This window comes from Cariama cristata, unplaced genomic scaffold, assembly GCF_000690535.1.
Source record: "Cariama cristata isolate BGI_N322 unplaced genomic scaffold, ASM69053v1 scaffold22482, whole genome shotgun sequence".
Taxonomy (NCBI): Eukaryota; Metazoa; Chordata; class Aves; order Cariamiformes; family Cariamidae; genus Cariama; species Cariama cristata.
Genome location: NW_009604722.1, coordinates 25,930 through 38,388, shown reverse-complemented (window position 1 = coordinate 38,388; position 12,459 = coordinate 25,930).

The following is a 12,459-nucleotide window of genomic DNA, read 5'->3' as shown; positions in this document are numbered from 1 at the left end:
TCACGAGGGACGAGACAGCCGCGACTCAGGGCTGCTGAGCCCAATTAAACCAGGCCCTCTTCCGCACAGCCCCGGGGGTCATTATCAGCCGCGATGCTCCGTTCTCGCTACAGCCAGCAGCGGGAACGCTGGTGGGATGAGAATTTCCCACCCGTGGGTGACGCAGCCTCCGTGCCCACCCGCGTGGTCCTTCCCCACGCACTGTTCCCCCCCGTGACACACTGCAGGCGGCTCCTGGGAGATGCTGACCACCTGCAAGAGCCGAGGGAGCCAGCGTGGGCTACCACCACGCAGCCCTCGAGGACCTGACCCTGCCGCCACGCAGACGACCCACTGGAGAGCAGAGGCACAGTGGCCACGGGTGGAAAAGATGAGCTTCAGGGCTGCGGTTGTTGTGCTAAAGCTCGCACAGGCGCCATGAGCTCCAGCCTCCGCTGTCGTCCTTGCTTTTCCGCTTTTTAAAGCTTTACTTCTCACTAAGGTCACTGCGGGGTCGCTGCCACCCGTGCCCACGTACCCTCCTAGCTGAGCCTGCCCATCACCCTGCTGCTGGGGAAATCTTTTTAAGCGTGGTATCTTTAGGCAAGTCGAATATATGATGGCTTTAATGAACACAGACGTCGTTTTGTGAGGGAAGGACTAAAGAGCATATTTAGGTCTCGTAGGGTTCGGGCATCAGAGAATCCCGCTGTGACCAGGAGGCAAACTCATGCTCCGAACGTGACATGAGGTCGCTTAGGGTCTGGTTCTCTTTCCCCTACTACCTTTTCACACTCTTTGCCTTCCGTTTACAGCAAAATAGTATCTTGTATGCAGTCATTCACATGTAATGATGATTTTCAGTACGTAAAAACAATCTAGTACACTTTTTTCCCCCTACAACAGAAAAGTCCACTTGCAAGCGACAGGGCATCCAGCATTTGTTAGGAATTCCCCTCCTTCATTTCATCTGGTTGGGAAACTCGGCAAAGGAAAGGGTGCCTAAGCAGCGCAGTGAATCAGTACTACTCGTGTCCCTGCCTTTTCCAAATGATCTAGAACTTAATGAGTTGGAAATTCATCGGTCTTCTAAAAACTGCATAAGGCAAACTGCTAGGCACCGGGTGTTCCTGCTTGCCTTCCACCACACTTCAGCAGCAAGCAGGATTTGGCGTTTTTCCTATTATTGAGCTGATTGTTCATATTTTGAAAGTAATTTTAGTTTTTGACACTTAAAAGCTGTGCTTCTTTTGTCAAAGAAGCTTGTCCAATGATGAAATTCCAAGACTCCTCAGGGTTATTCCCACAATACCAAAAGCATCTCTGGGCTTTTTCTTCTTTAGATATTTCAAGAGGTCCCTTGAAAAAACCAAACCAACCACCAGTGAAAAGGCTATTTCCAGGAAACAAGCAGCAATATACAGAGAAGCTGTGAACACACAGGGTTGTTTTCCGTACATAAATGCACATTACTGAGCTGGAGAGCCTGAGCATTCAGACACAATCATATTCCAAAGAGAGACCTTCAAGACCAAGCTCTCTTTGCAGACTTGGGCCTCAGGACAAACCAGCCCAGATGTTTGGGGGTTTTTTCTGGTTCACAAATCACTGAAATATTACTTTACAAAAGCAGAAAGAAGAGTAGGAAACTCAGATGCTTGAATCTGTCATTGACTGCTGGTGGGAAAAATCTTCCTAGCCCGATGGACACTAAGTGGGCTCAGCAAAATTCCTAGTAGACCACATCAGATAAAAGTCACCATTAAGAATGCCCAAGCCGTAGATTTTATTACTATACTCAAAGAAAATTTGTCTTAAATAGGCTTGTCAAGAGCTTGATCTTTACTGTTGAAGCTAGAATCTAAATTCTATATAATTATGTGCAACAAAGGGCAAAACCTTCAGCTGACCACTGCTTCAGCGGGGGGAGTTCATTCCTCAGCCTCGACGGCTGGCAGAGCTCGGCCTTCGCAGCTATACCAGAGCGATTCGCTTCACCCAGCTCCGGCAGCAGGACTCCACGGCTCTTGGATCATCCTGCCGGCTGCAACGGAACAACTTATGTGAATAAAAACTACAGAATCCAACAGCTGCGGGAGCTGGGGTTGGGGCTGGCAAGACCGGGAGCATTAAAGCGTGCTCACAGCCCCTCTCTGCAGCACAAGGCGCTGGGAGCCGACTGTTGTGGGACATCTCCACTCCGACGAAGGACAAAGCCTGAAGTCCCCTCCATTCATCAGTTAGGTGAACCGAAGTTAGTCACTTCACAGCCCTTCCTTGGAGCTGTAATATTCCCACTTATTTCCATTTTTTAATGAATTTCAGATTTCTATCAGCTTCTCAGGAGAAAAATACATGTGCTTGCATTTATTAAATGCCCCTACTATACCCGTAACCTTTTGCAATTCCTTACAATTCCAAGAATTTGTTGCATTGATATTTGCCATCTTAACCAATAAATAAAGGAAAACAGAACTACACAGCAGGGTCTAAAGTAATGCATAACAGCATTGTACATGTTTGCAATACTTACTGTAACGCTAGGTACTTTCTCTTGCCGCAGAATAAGGGCTTTGCTTATTGCTATCACATCCAAGCAAGGCAATACATGAGGTCAAAACCACACAATTGTTACCCACAACCGGCAGCACCAAAAAAATCATCAGTGTGGGACAAAACCATGGCACTGAGCTGTAATTTAGCTTTCAGTTCAGAAAGGAGCACTGCATCCCCAAAACAGCCGATCAAATACAAAGCAAATAGGTGCAGCGGGACTTGGCATGCTGATCTGTTTTTTTCCAGCGTCTATTTACAACAGGATTGCAATTACAAATTTAAAATGTGTGCATGAGAAAGACGGAGCATATTTTATTAATACAGCTAATTTAAAAGTTGCTAATTTAAAAGTTTTAAATGACCTACGTGAAAGCAGCAGCAAGTGAAGGAGACCTTCGTGATCTTTGTCATTAGAGCATCGCCCTTTCTGGCGGAGAATTTGTGCAGAACTTGCCAAGATGGGGAAAGAAAGCGTCATAAGTGACAAGGCACCGTGACCATGCTGTCATCACAGAGCTGAAACCCTTGGATTGCCTGCCTCCATGCACACAACCAGGAGACATTTTTTCTATGAAACATTACAGCAGGAGGTATTCCTGGGCTTACTGGTTTGTATAGGTGCGTCCTATTGCCAGAAGCCACATTTCCCCAACACACCTAATAGTTCTTTCGTGTTTTTATAAAAAACCAATCAAACAAAAGCTCTAATATTTTACACTCATGTGATGCTTTTTGTGTTCAGAAGCTTCTACAAACATTAGCAAGGCTTGCTGGAAGATACTATGCTCAGACAGAGGAAGAGTTTAGCCCATGGCTCTGACATACATACATTAGTGTTCTATTTTTTCCTCTGATAATTTCCTTATTCTTTCAAGCATTTCAAAGAGACACAAAACAGCGAAAAGGGATTCCCAGGAAGCATTGCCGATGTGGTGATAGAGACTGAATTTCACACCTCCCCTTAGGGCTGTCTGATTTCTCCCCTAGCCTTGTCCTGAAGCAGGACCCGAAGCCGCTGAGCAAGCACGGCTGCTATATTTAGTGCTCAGATGTTCCCAGAATCCAGTCCTGTGCTCAGATCACAGCGGTTCTCCCTCCGCTTCGCGACTCCTCCGTGACGATTTGGTCTCACGCAAGCAGAGACAGCTCAGATGTTTCCAACATTTTTCGGGGCACATACGTGGTGTAACGCTAGCATCACGCTGCCAGCTTGCTTCAAAATGTTATGGGGCTCGAACAGAACTGTGTGCAGTGAATAATTTAAGGCAAACAAACTAGCTGTGCGTTGCAGATCTGCTGTTCCTCTCACTAGCGTGTTCAGCTCTGAAGTATTTTTCAAAAGCATCACATTAGGAGCTCTTCCTGGGCAGTCTGGGCTTACCCATGGTGGGCAAGACATAAAGATGGGGTGACATTCGTGTCTGCACAAACAGAAATCCTGTCTGACCAGAAGATGGAGGAAAAAAAATCAGCCTATGCTAAAGAAATGTGTGATCCAAAGAGCTCCAGCTATGGAAATGGGAATTTAAGTGAGGATTTAGTTATTCTTCTGCTTTTAAGAAACTGTAAAATATGTGGGGTTATTTCCTACACCATTGCCAAGATCTGGGGCCATTTATTTGCAACGGCTTGTGGCTGCTACAAAAGGGAATGTGGAGATGGGATGGGTGAAATCCAGCCACAAAGAGGTACTGGAGGACCCTGTATTTGAAAACAATCCTCAGCAAGAAGATAGACTAGACCTTTCCTCCAAGGATATCAAGAGTGCTCTACACTAACACGCTCACACTGTACTGCCTTTCTTTACCAGGGAAACACAGCACAAAGGTGCTTTGGCAGAGGTGGCTTCATTTCACTGGAGGTGTCTGAAAGTGCCGTGACCAGGTCTAGGCTGGTCACGTCTGGGGAGCAACTCATCCGACCTACCTGGGACACCATTTCAGGCTGAGAATTTGCTCTCTGGAGGTGATTTTTGCTCTCTGCTGATGATAGGGAGATGGCCCTTGAAGCTGCTAGCTCCAAGAAATGTTCCCTAAATGTGAGCAGCAACTCTCACCCAAGGGACAGCAGCTCCCACCTACTCGGGGAATCTCTGACCTCCACCTCCCAGGGCAGCCACGGCAGTAAGCAAAGGTGCCAGACTACGCTTTCCTCCTCTGCCCTCCTTACTTTGGCATCACCGCAGACATTTGTTTTGCTGCAAGCAAATGAGACGGGTTATGGAGACATGGCATGGAAAGCCTGGCTCTAGTGAAACAGCTGGCTGTCGTCCAGATGCTTTCATATTCCATCCCTGCTTCTGTGAAGAGGGAAAAACAAAACACTTTACATTGCTAGCTTCTTAGAGAGAAGCTACTTTTGGCAATTAATTTGAATATTAAATGTCTAAATACTCTCCATGTATCTATCCCACCAGTTCAGGCAATTGGGGTTGCCTTTCTAAATGAAGAAATCTTGCAACAGTGTCAATCAGTGCTTTGGCATGACAGGGAAACAGCCACGGTGACTTGCTGCTGACGTTTGTACATGCAAAAATGTTCCCTTACCCTAGTGGCATCCCCAGATAAAAGACAGCAGAGATGATTGTGCACTGCTTTATTACAAGTGCAATGAAAGGCAGTATTTTGCTGGAAACAAGAGCAGGATTTAGGATTTGCTACATGCTGGAAGAAAGTATTTAGTAATGTTTCTCCCTGAGTATTGCAGAGGTGAGAGAAGGAAGAGCAGAAAGGTTTCCCGCAGTCAGCAGACGTGTAATGCCATCGGCAGGGAGAGACATCAGGAGCAGAGAAGGAAGGAGAGCTGCTGTGGCTTTGGCTGCAGAGCTGGCGGAGGCACGACAGGCTGGTGCCCCCTTCCCAGGCAGCTGCCAGGCTTGTGGAGCACAGCAGACGATAAAACGAAAACCACTGAGGTTGGTTTGGTTGTGGTTTTCTAAAGGGCATCACAGGTTTACATCAAGCAGGAATTCCCTGAGCGGTTGGTACCATTGCTCTGCAGGCTCCTGGTCACGGCAGCGCCCACCGCCAGCCTGAGCACCCCTGCCCTGCTCCGGATCCGACGCCTGGCCCTTGCTGGGCATGGGCTGCATCACATCCCCTTTTCTCCTCAAGTTTTGTAAGTGGGGATGGGAAAGAGGGGGAAGGAGAGTCTGCGTGGGTCATCTGCATGAATAAAAGAGGAAGTTTTTCCCTTAATTCTAGACAGTTTTTAGCAAATGCCAGACATGATGTAAGAAGGCTGTTGCTGCTGAAGGCTTGCTCAACTTGCTCTCCTGCAAATCCTAATGTTAATAACTCTTTGAAAATGCTGGTTTCACTGAAGTTTTTTTGTTCGCTTCCTTTTTCTTCAGGGAAAATCGTGGCTACAGCAGAAAATGGTCATCAATTCACAGCTGCTCCCACCGTTAGACTTTGGATTAACGTAACAGAATCCAGCTTATACAGAAAAAGCGCAAAATACTATGCCTAGGCAACCATGTAAAGATCTGTACCATTTATAGATATCGCCTTTTCTTTTGATAAAAGTTGAAAACAAAGAACAAGTCCCAGGCAAAGACTGTGCATACACAGAGTGCTCAGACCTGAACCTCACATCAGGGCAGGCGATCACACCTACTCATTGTGGAAGTGCTACTGCCCTAACAGCCTGATGTGGCAAGTTGCTGGAGATAAATTATTCACGGTTGGTGTCATCCCACAAACATCGTTTGCATGGTATACGGTCAACATGGAAACAGTCATTCATTCTCTCAATCAGCGCAGAAGGCTGTATGGGGGAGTGTTAATGTCAAAATACATGCCCTTTTTTTTTTCCACCACTGCTTCCCCTTTGAATGTGATAAAGGGGTGGCTTTCTTCTATGTAAGAGAAGCTGACTGTCTTCCAGGCTGCAGGCAACGTGAGAGGGAGAACACCGGACAGAGCCTGCAACATGGCTAAAAGCCAACCAAGGTTTGGCCTGGTGCTGGATAGGAGAGAGAAATGGAAATCGGGCAGGGATTTTGGCTCTAAGCATTGCTGCCTGTCAGTGCGGAGACGCCTGGGAAGGGACTCAGCATCTTTTTATACAGGCAAGATCCAAGATCCATGATATTGAATATTTGAATAGACAGTGGGGAAAACTCACTTTTGATACTCCTGGATGGCATAGGGTCTTGTGCTTCCTCCTGCTCTGTAAGACCTAAATTAATAAAAACCAGTCTGCACTGATCAGCATCATCTTACTGGGACACCATGTTTCAAACCATCCATGAGATTTATTCACTTACTGCGTCTGCTGACAAACATGTTCCTATCTTACTCTCCTTACAGCCCTGATCGCCTGAGGAACAGCAAACACACAACCTGCTGCTTACAGCTGGTGGTTGGGAGGACATAAGCTTTAAATGTTAACCTTCATATGAAGTCGCAAGCACTGAAGCAGAGCTCTGCTCACAACAGCCTACCCCAAATCCAGGTTTGTCAGATCTAGTGCTCAACAATTAATCAAACTCAGGTTCCTCTGCAGAGCCGAGCAGACGCAGTAGCTCAGCTGCACGCATGGGCGGGGAACGTATCTCCCGTCTCAGTGCACATCTCATTTCTGCTGGATGTTTTGCTTCCTTATCTTCGAGTCATCTGCAGCTTGTTTACTGAACTGGGGTGTAAGGACTGACTGCCAGGGCGTGTTTCACAGCCCAGAGCGGTGCTCGCACTGTGATCTTGCAGGAGTTTCTCTTCAGAGCAATAGTGAGCAAGAATCCCAGAGCCCACAAAGCTGCCGATTGTGGAAGTTGCATTCGAGCAGGAACAAATGTCTTTCCTCTCATTTTTAAGCATGCACAGAAATACAAGGGAAGAAAGCAGAGAAAAGAAATCCAGTATTATCTAAAGTTAGGCACAAATCAAAGACTACTGCAGAACCTTGCGGGACTTAGTCTATCTGGACCCTTCCTACTAATTTAATCTAGTAATTTGCGTTTCGCACACAGTGAAAACATTTCAGCTTGTATGGAAAACACAGCCAAGCAGTGCATTAGGTGGCCTGGCCAGAAGTAACTTGATGCTATTAGCTTTTTTTTTTTTCCTCGCTTTAGAGAAAAAACCAGCAGGGTCTGCACCAGTGCAGACTCTTGTCTTATTTCCAGCCATGTTCCCCAAAGGGCCCTGCTCACTCGGCAGCCGCTCCTCCAGCACTTTGCCCTTCAGCTGCTGCCCAGCCTAACAGCCAGGTCAGCTCCCCTGCAGGAACAGAGTCCGAAGGTGAGCTCTGAAAGCAGCTCCCGCTGCCGGCCGGGCAGCCAGGGAAGCTCTTTCGGCAGAGATCCGCTCCATTTTCCTTCCCTTATGTCAGTTCTTGTGTAATCACTGAGTTACTTTAACAGGAAGGAAGAGGCTCAAAAACCCAACCTACATTCAGTCGTCCACATGCAATGAGGTGTTTTGTTAAATCACGAGCGTTTTGACAGTGAAGAAACTTCCACTTGCTCACCGAAATGCTGTATCACAGTCCTTCCCTGCCGCTCCCGCGGCTCTCCTCACCGCTGTCAGCCACCCGGCACATCCCTCCAGCGAGGTTATCAGAGTCTGCGAGTTACCGCTGACCGGCACACCACCACTAACCTATTACCGATGACAGCTTTAGGCAACAAGAGCTTAACTAGAAGCCTAGGTGAACCTTGATACAATTATACTTGGAATATTGGGCTTAAAAAAACCCCAAACACAATCTGTTGAGTTCTAGATGTTGTTAGTTTTACTCCTCAGGTGGCCAACTGCACCTCAAGAAATAAGACGCAAGAAAAAAAAAGAAAAAAAAGCTTTCAAAAAACCCTAAAGAGATTGGTTTTCAAAATCAGAGCAACATTGCATGTGCTGTTCATTTGATATAACTGAGTCAGTGCAAAAAAGTGGCCAAGAGATGAGGTGTGATTCCTCAGAAACAACCCCCCTAGGAACAGGCCAGAGCTGGAACCAAAACTGCCCTGTGGAGCTGGGTTAATTTCAGGACATCTGGCAGGTTTTTAACTCCTAATTTCAGGGAGCAGAGGTGGCTCCTTCCCACAGGGAACTCTGCTCTCCACAGTGCAGAGGCTGGGGGAGAAAGTGCAGGTTCCTATGAATCCACAGCAACATTCACATATGCTAAGACTTTTTACAGTTACGTATTCCGATTATCAAGACAAATACTAATGTTGAGCACTAACTCTATAAACAAGCATGACTTGGTCTGAGTGTTTTCAGAGATTTAGTGTCCACTGCATGCCAGCCAAATCCGAGGGCTGTGGTGGAAAATGAAGCATCTCAGGCCTATAAAAAAACTGACATGGAGAAATCAGTGTTTTGCTGCAAAACATTGCTTCATATTGCAGCCAGTTGCAAAACGGCCAACGATCCATTTCTAGAGGAGGCAGAGGCTGGCTTATTCAGAAAACAGCTTAAAAACCCAACCCTTAACTCTGCAATACTGAGATACATAATTTATAGAGAGGCTTGCCACTTACACCAGAACACACGAGTGTCGTCAGTATTTTAAAGACCGAGTACCAAACTGGCTGTCAAATGCAAGTCAGCGATTTCCTTTTGCCTCTCTACTGGAGAGAAAGCGATCAGGCTGACCAAGAACCTGGATGAGCCCTCCTAGCAAAGAGCTTCCTTGAGACCAGAGACTAACTCTAGTACAGATTTTATTTGAAACACAAGATGTGGCAGGAGCAAAACAGCTGGCCTTAGCCAAAAAGAGTCAGTTGGCTGCCTCCACACATTATTAATTTGAAAAAAAAATAATTTCATAATACCAACATGAGGCTGTATATGTTTATTCATTGTCAGTAATTTTTGTACACAAGGCAAATATTAATAGCCGGAAGGCAACACTTTCGGAGAGTATGTACAGAGCAATGTACAAGCAAGTGTAAGAGGTTTTAAACTATTAATCAATTTAACCGTTTTATAAAAAGGAAGTGATGCTTTTTCTTCTAAGACCTCCCTTAGAAATAATTTATTGCCAATCTTAAACTAAAGTAAGGAGAAAAAAAAAATTTACAATAAAAAGTAGTCCCTGGAAAGTTTATAAAAAGTTAAACATATAAAATCGTAAGCCACAAACATTTATACAAAGCTAATACAAATCTTGGTTTTGTTAAAGATCTATGAGGTTGTTACAAAATATATTTTTACATAAAGGCTTCACGTAAGGTAAGCTCTCACTGCTACTGAAAGCGCAGGAAAGCGGTTTTAAATAGTCTGCAATTCAACTTATTTTCAAGTACAATGCAAAGAAATTGCAAAATGGCACTGTATTGCAATGCTGTGTAATTAAGAAAAAAACACAACTATGTTAATGGTACCATCAAATAGCCAAGACCTGTAAAGTTAACTTGTGAACAATTCAGTATGGCATGAAACTTCTGATCATTTCGAAACAGGAAATGTTATTGTTGGAAAATGAACCTTCTGCAACTGTCCTTAAAGAGAAGTCTTCCGATAGCAATGGACATGTTAAACATGCACAGTTCTCAGCCTTTAAGCAGTGAGTTGCTCCCAAACACGCAGAGCAGATGCAGTTTGACCAAGCTGTCTGGGACTGATCACAAATACTATTACTAGCCAAGTGTCATGAAGCTTGAAACACCCACCCAATCTGAGCAATTTGCTAGAATTAATTCTGATGGGCAAAATTTAAAGCTACCTACTAGACAAATGAGTCCAATATACAGCCTTTGAGATCAATGAACCCACCTGACTTTTTTTTTAAGAGCAGATATTCTAGAAGAAAGCTTAAGTTTTACACAAACTGATGGCTTACGCTCCCACATACAATATATATAAAAAAAGTACATTTTTTTTTAAAGCCCTGATGAACAGCCACAGCTTTGGGTATCAATCAACTCAGTTTCACACGCTGCAGCAGGGAACAGTCGCTAAAACACCAATTTCACCTTCAAGTACAGGAAGGCTGTACAAGACAGTGGTATAGTATATCTCCATATGGTCAGTGATCAGTGATCTTTTTAACAGAGCTCACTCCATCAAAGAGAACTAAGAAAGTTTTGGGAAACTTAATTTCCTACCTGCTTTCCCATCTTCACTACAAATATGTCCTGACCTTGTACCACAGGCCAGTTTACATGAACAAGCTTCACTCTTACTAGCCAAGTGTGTCTCATTTGTTTGCTTCAGGATAAAAATCAGTCTGTTCAAAACATCAATCCTTCAGCTCTTGTACCAAAATTATATCCTGCTATAAAGAAATAATGTTTAGAAAAAAATCGAAAAAGAAATACAACAGTACACACTGTGCTCCTTTTCAGGTAGCTAATGAGAAGTAAGTCTGAAGATGGAAAAGCTAAAAGTTGATTCGGTTTGTTTAGCCAGTATGTTAACATAGGAACCACGTAAACAGTTACATCAAGGTTAATTGCCTCACCCTCTCCAAGAAGTGGGAGTGGGAAACGCAAGTGATTTGACTCAGTCGTTTCATTAAAATAATTCATTTCTGCCTGAGATTCATATAGTGCTTATCTACCAGGGCCTACTTTGTCAGAAGTGATCCAACACTGCAGTGCCCACCTTGCTATCTTACAGGCCCTGGAGTTCACAGGGAAAGTGATCTGAAAGGATTAAAAACAGTTTTTTTGTGTTGGTTCAGGGGAGAAGCCTGCTGACTATTTTTCCCACTTTAGTTAACATCAGAAGTGCCCAACGCCTCGGTGATACTGCCTACATCCTTAGACTGACATCAGTTGTGAGGATCTTTAGAAAATTAACAGGTCCCTTGACACAAAATTCATCAACATTTTACATAAATTAATTTGTTTAGACAAATTCCTGGTAATTGTCATGTCATCCACTATCCAGTCTTCAGTCTTTTCTGCAATCATCTGGTCTGACATCCCGCAAAACACATACTACAGTCCCTCTCCAAATTAATTATTTTAATCAGAGCAGAGGTAAGCCTCTTTTCAAAAAAGAAACTTGTTCAGACAACTATCAGCAAAGGAAAAAAACAAACCTCCTACTCCTCTTTTTGACTAACAAGGGCATGGATTTGTTCAATTTCTGCTTTCCAAGACTGGACTTTGAGGCTACTAGAGGTTTGTTGTCTGCTCATGTAGCATTTATAGCTCAACCAAATCAACCTGTCATTCTTCTCCAAAGAGGGAAATGGAGAACTTCTGGACTCCCCTGACAGGCATGTTGTCCAATCCTTTAAATAGCCTCACTAGCCTTTTTTGAGGTCTCTAGTTCATCATCCTTCTTCAATTGCTCACATATGACCTGAACACATCAAACCAGAAGTAATCATATCTATGTCCAGTAAGGAGGCAAAATCTACATTAAATATCCCCATCTAAAGATTATACTAATCCTCCTGACATCAGTGTTGCACCCAGACTTTATGTTTAGATTATGCAATGTGACTTCTCCCAAGCTCTTTTCAGAATTCTCTCCTCCCAAAATAGTGCCTTATCGCAGAAATCGCAGACTAATCTATGACTACTCATTGGATTATATAAAAAAATAGAGATCTTTCAAAGCACCTAACTAAATAAAAATACACTCTTCCCCTTCTACTGACAGGAGAACGAGGTACAGAGATGTTAATACAACTTACAATCACAGTAAGTAAAAGCCTAAGTTCAGAAGACAGGCAGCTTTCCTATGTTCTAGCAGGGACACTGCTCCAAGCAGTGAGAGTATTATATCACACCACTCGCCACATGTGTGGTATGTTAATAAAAATTAATTTAAGAAAGTATTGCCCAGCATCATGATCCACAGGAATTGGCTGGTTCCATAGGGCAAAGTGGCAAGCTGAACTGCTTACATGACACTACAGTCTGGGTGAAACTTGGTAGCGGCACTACTTTTTAAAACACAAGCTCACAAGCTTACTCTCATTTTGTAGTATACTGTGTGGTGTATGAGGATTTCTGGGCAA